This window comes from Phalacrocorax aristotelis, chromosome 2 (assembly GCF_949628215.1).
Source record: "Phalacrocorax aristotelis chromosome 2, bGulAri2.1, whole genome shotgun sequence".
NCBI classification, from domain to species: Eukaryota; Metazoa; Chordata; class Aves; order Suliformes; family Phalacrocoracidae; genus Phalacrocorax; species Phalacrocorax aristotelis.
In genome coordinates, this window is record NC_134277.1 from 119,888,094 (window position 1) to 119,894,093 (window position 6,000).

General features: G+C 38.9%; 1 long non-coding RNA gene across 2 annotated transcripts in view; it reads left to right on the top strand.

The window, feature by feature from the left end:
• The window catches only part of LOC142053366 (uncharacterized), a 56,831-nt gene extending 52,354 nt beyond the window's left edge, over window positions 1-4,477 (top strand). The window contains exons 2-3 of one of the 2 annotated variants that reach the window (XR_012659197.1): window positions 1,912-2,055; window positions 3,429-4,466. This is a non-coding gene — a long non-coding RNA (uncharacterized LOC142053366). Of the gene's footprint in view, window positions 1-1,911; window positions 2,056-3,428 lie in introns of both variants that reach the window. The other variant, XR_012659198.1, reaches the window with a different exon arrangement.
• The last annotated feature ends 1,523 nt before the right edge of the window (window positions 4,478-6,000 follow it).

Genomic DNA, 6,000 nt, shown 5'->3' on the forward strand with positions numbered 1-6,000 from the left:
GAAACTGTCTCAGTGGATGAAGAATACTGTAGGAAAGTGCTTTCACTGTGTGGAAGGATCTTGTTACCTTTAGTGTCCTTTTTGTACTGTTAGACAAAAAGGAAGCCAAGAGTCTGGTAATGTTCACCATGACTTGGTAGAAAGGATGGAGCAGATAAATTCATTGATATACATGACAAAACAAAGAGTGCCTTGAGCACGCAACTGAGATGACAAAAGGCAGACCAGCCAAATGATTTCGGTGGATTTCAAGCTCTGCCACATGCAGAGAAGACTGAGGATAGTATTGAGATCAAAGGACTGTTGATTATTACCAGTGTTTAATAAAATTTGTCCTTCACAGATAGAGGTCTGCAGGGAGGTAAGTTGGAAAGCAACCAATGTCTCATGTTTGTAGAGCAAAGGCTACATTGCCAGAAATAATCTTTGTTTTTAATTTCTCACAGATCTTAACAGTACAAAAGTGAGACTCTGCATACTTACTACCAAATGGTTTACCTTATATCATATAGACTATATTGTGCATTTTTTTACTTGTGATATTCTACACATAACGCAAGAAAAAGTAAGTGTTCGCTTGTTCTAAATATCTGGTGTTAAATATATTTGTCCCACATACTCTTTCTTTCTTTCTGCCCTAAATAAATATAACTGTAAAGAAATAACACATGTTGCTGTAGAATAACATTTAAATAATTTTTAAAAAGTAGTTTTAACTAATACTAGTATTTTTTGGCAAAAAAAAAATCATTATTCTGGAATTACTGAGCTATTTAATTTTAAATGAAAGAACATTTGTCTTTTTTTCTCACCTATTCCATGGACAATAAATATTTCTGAATGTATGTACACATATAAATATTTAGAGAGACATATATTTGAAAATTAGCTGAAGGTTTATTTTAGCATTTCCTCAGTTGTGAATGAAACCTGATTTCCAGAAGACTATTGTTTGGTCAAAGTTGGGGAAAATATGATGATGCCCTTGGAAAAATTCATACTGCAAGCAAAGAAAGTGGAAAAGCAAACACAATTTTGATATTAATATCAATACATAAGTTTAGTACAGATTATTTTAATAGAAAATAAGTTTGTATTTGTTTCTTACATGGAGAGATGGTAGTGTCTTTCATAGTAGGATGGGTTAAAGCAATGCTTTAAAAAAAATCTGAAGTGAGATCTCGCTAAACTTATTAAAAAATAAAATTAAATAATAAAATAAAATAAAATGAACAGTTGAGGTCTATATGTTAAAGAAATTGTATCACTGACTTTCAGATAATGGTTCAATTTGCAATTAGCTCCCTTTGGGCCACTCTGCTTGATAGTCAAAACTACGTATGTCTGTGAATGTATTTATGAGAAAAGAATGTGTCTGTTCCAATATTATGTTTAAATGAAACAACAGCAATTAATCTCATTCCTTTGCCATGAGTTGTACCATGAAAATTTTCATTCCACATAGCTGATTTTTATACTTTTGCTGTTCCATTTGCTGCTGCTGCTTTCAATGAAAGATCTTTTTGGAAGATTGCTGTATGTTCATTGGTGCAATATCTACTTCATGTGTTTCTCTGGGGAGAGCATAGTTTTTATTATTTTGCTCGTGTCTTTATGGTTAATAACTACAGATAATACAGCAGCACACTCTCTAAAATGTCTCTTCCCATTTAATGCTTTGCAGTCTCTCCACATTTGTTTAGCAGTGTAAGTTTGATAACTTTTCTCATCCACTATGTCTCTTAAAAAGGTTTGAAGCATAAGGGACAGTCTTCTAGCTCCTGTTTGAAGGCAAGTAAACACTCAAAACAGTCAGTGCTTTTACATGGTCAAGGTCATACATCCTTATGTGATGACTGTGTTATTTCTGTTCTTTCCATGGCTTTTTTGAGTTCCCTTGTGTTTTTGTAGGTCAACAGAAAGACCAGTGCCACATATCTTGTTCTGGACCCTGTCTGTCCAGCTTGGGTGATGACAGTGTCATGCTGGCACCACCACTGCCATTGGAGTAGCTGCAGGACCACGAGAATACACCAGCTTTTCCACCACATCAAGGTCAAGAACTTGCTAAATGTTTGTGTTTTCTTGTTTTGGGAGAGTTTTGTTGTTGTTTCTAATATCAGCAGTTTACTTTTGAACTTGAACAGCTTACTATTAAAGCTCATGGGTAGATCACAGAAAAGACACTAACTCATAGCTATTTATATAATAAATGTATACATAGGAGGGGCAGATGGGCATAGAATAGCCTAAGCAACTAAAGCCGTGTGCAGACACAGTGAGATGCACGCATACCACAGAGGGTTTTATTGGAAAAGAAGCAGAGGGCCCAGTGGTGATAAACATCAAGAAAAACTGCATGTTTTCTCACTTGTGTGTTCCCAGACCCCGAATGAATTATCAGTAGATCAGGTTCGTTTGTTTGTTTTATTTTTATACCCATGTAGACAAAATAAAGAGGGCAACTGTTTTAAACAAAGAAGAATGGTTAAAATGCGAGGTTAATGAATTGTTCACTAAAGGAGAGTGAAAGCAGTCCTAAAGATGGATGTTACTGGATCTTCTTCACATAGTCACACTGATAATTGATACTGATTGATGGGCAACCATTAAACTCAATGTGAGGTTACCTACTGGTTTGTGGCTGTTTATTCATAAATAGCATCCTTCTCCTGAAACTTCCTTGAAACATATCACAGGGTAGGAATGTCTGTAGCCAGTTTTACAGGGAGGGAAACCAAAATACAGAGCTGTGAAGTGGCTTGTCCAAGGATGCAGACTCTGCTGGAAGGGCCCAGAAGATTCAGATCAGCTGGGTCTTAATACAGCCTTTAACCATTGGCTGATTTGTCTTTCTTAATATATTGGATCAAGATTAACTCAAGCCAAATAATTTGACTGTTATTTATATCGCAGTCGTCAATAAAACTTATTTTTTTGAGAGAAGCCCTGCTGTAGAGTTTGCTGGGGAGCTGGAGCATTTAGCTGGGTTACTGAGGAAAGCATTTAAAAAGCCAGCATCAAGGAAATAGTGGTATGGCTTTATAGTCAGCATCCCTTTCGTGGCTTACTTCTCTGCCCCCCGTATGCACTTCAGGAAATGCTATTCCTCCTTTTGGGTTTTCTGTCTCAGGGATGGCCAGGTATGTCCCTTTTATGGTTATATTGTGGTTCCATTGCCAGGGTTGCTCTACCAAAAGACTGACAGCAAAGTGATGTTGCTGTGGCAATTGCTGTGTGCCCAAAAGCCCTGGGAAAGGGAAAAAGCAGCAGCTCCCCCTTGGGCCCAGCTGCACATTGGGTCCTGCCTTGCTTCATGATAGGGCAAGGCAGCTCATAGGAAAACACTGTGCTTTCCGCCAAAGCACCCTGATCCTTCACCTCTCTCATGTGTGTTCAAACCAGTGTATGTTCGGTACGGTTTGCAGGGCCAGGAAAACTGGCTTCCAGAGCTGGAGTCCTCACTGAACCTTGGAGTCACCTCTGGCAAGTGATCCAAATGGGAAAAAAGAAGTTTGACATCCAGGGTCCCATGTCAAGGTGCAAGAGATCATGCTAAGCCTGCCTGCACTCAAACCATGGACGGTTTTGTTTTCTTTTATTCCTTCCACCTCCCAGCCCATCCTCCAATGAAGGAGGAAGGAAGGGGCACAAAATATTAAATCTCTGGGGTTATGTTCCCAATTCTAAAACTTGTCTGCAAGCAACCTTGCTTAGACCAAGGAAGAGATCTAGAATTAACCAATTTATTTTGAACATATTCCAGATGCTTTACACAAAGTCTATTCATACATTTATTCAGTGTGAATCTGCTTGAGATATATGAAATTGTATGTACAGCTAGAAACCTTGTAAAAGTACCTAAATAATGTAACATGCATAACATGACAGGGAAGTCTGTACTCTGCAATACAGAAGAAATCCCTGGGCTAGTACTGAGCTAGCACTGTTAACTGCATCAGTGGCAGGTTGTATTCAGATGAGTTAGCTGAAAAGCTGTTATGCCATTTCAAAACCTTACCTAGTGTTTCTTCGTGGTGCTATTATGTGCCTGGGAACACACATATTAGCTCAGGTATCAACAGCCACACTCTGTGACATCATATAGATGTTCTCCTGAGTAGGTTTGTTTTTAAAATTTTAACTCATAGTGTCCTTGTGCTGAACAGACTTTGTGGGACATTCTGATACAAAGCAGTACTGACTTCTATCAGGACTGATTCCTTATTCTGTAGCCTAGTGTTGTGGTTTAACCAGTACAGAATACTTTAAACAAATAGCATCAGTAATTATTTCTGATGGCAGATGACAGGCATTTCATGTGTCCTATTCTCACCATGTAAGAAGAATGCTGAGGAGCAAGATTTTGGTCTTTTGGAAAAACTGTCCAATTATTTGTTACTTATGAATAAAGCAGTACTGATGACAAGAGAATAAATACATTTTGACATGTTTGTCCAAATGTCAGATGAGGCCTTATTTTGATTTCTGTTTCATTTCTGTATTTGTCAAGGATGATAAGTTCATCTAACTCAGATTATCCAGCTCAGGTCTCTCCAACTAGGAGAGCTTTGGTTTCAAGGTACTATAGAGCTGCAAAGTTTTGTTTGTTTTTTACACAAGCTTGTAGTTTGTTTTAAACAATAAATTGCTCCTGTCTTCCTCTTCATTGCAGCCTTTCCTGATCTACCCATTCCTTCTTCATTGACTAATAAATATTTGAATCACTGCAATTCTTTAACGGCTTCCTTTGACTTTGGTCCCCAAAGTGAAGGAGGAAGGAATGGGCTTACATCAGCATTACAGTATGGGTGGAAGCTAGTCAGCAGGGACTTCTGGGTCATCTTGCAACTCAGCAGTGCACCCATGCCAGCTGTACCCAAAATGGGACAGTGGACATCTGGGGCATACTATCACATCCTGACTTCTGCCTCTCAGCTACTCAGGCTTCATTATGTGTGTCCTGTGGTCTTCAGCCACATGTCAATTTTCAAAAGTCAGCAGTAGAACCTGTGCCTAATGGGTAAATCTGGCTAGTTTCCCAAGCATTTGTAATGGTACTTTCATATTTAAAACATTGATCTAGAAAGAATGACAGATGGTATTTGTTGTGAACTTGGAGAGAGTGGATGATGCATCCTTCCTAACATCCACTTATAATTTCCAGTCTCATAGAAAGTTAGATAGATAATAGATCCAATAGTAAGGGATGTTTTCTTGATAAATTAAAGCACCTAGCATAAGGCTAGGTCCTGGGCAATGTGTTGTAGGCGACCCTGCTTGAGCTTTATTGGACTAGGCAATCTCCAGAGGTCCATTCCCTTCTCAACAATTCTGTGCTTCTGTAACTAGAAAAGGATTCTGGTTTTCACATATTTATCATTTGGGTACTTGTATTTCCTTCCCTCTTCTTTTTTCACTCACACTTTTATTAACTTGCTTATTAATAACTAAAAATACTTATTAATGAAATTCAAATAATTCTTTGATATCTTCCCTGAGACAATGCTTGTCTTCTAGAGAAGCCAAGCTGAAATATGTATAGACATACATGCTAGTTATATGGCATTAGGTAGATGAAGTGTTCTACAAGCAGCTGGAGGAAGTATCACAATCAGTTGCCCTTGTTCTAGTGGGGGACTTCAATTCACCAGATGTCTCCTGGAAATACGACACAGCAGAGAAGAAACAGTCTAGGAGGTTCCTAGAGTGTGTGGAAGATAACTTCCTGACACAACTGGTAAGTGAACCTACCAGGTGAGGTGCCTCACTTGACCACAAGAAGACCAAACACAAACAGAGAAGGACTGGTGGGAGATGTGGTGGTCGGAGGCTGTCTTGGGCTTAGCGACCATAATATGATTAAGTTCTCAATTCTTGGCGAAGTGAGAAGAGGGGGCAGCAGAACCACTACCATGGGCTTCCAGCAGGCAGACTTTGGCCTGTTCAGGGCACTGGTTGAGAAAGTCCCTTGGGAGGAAGTCCTGAAGGGCAAAGGGG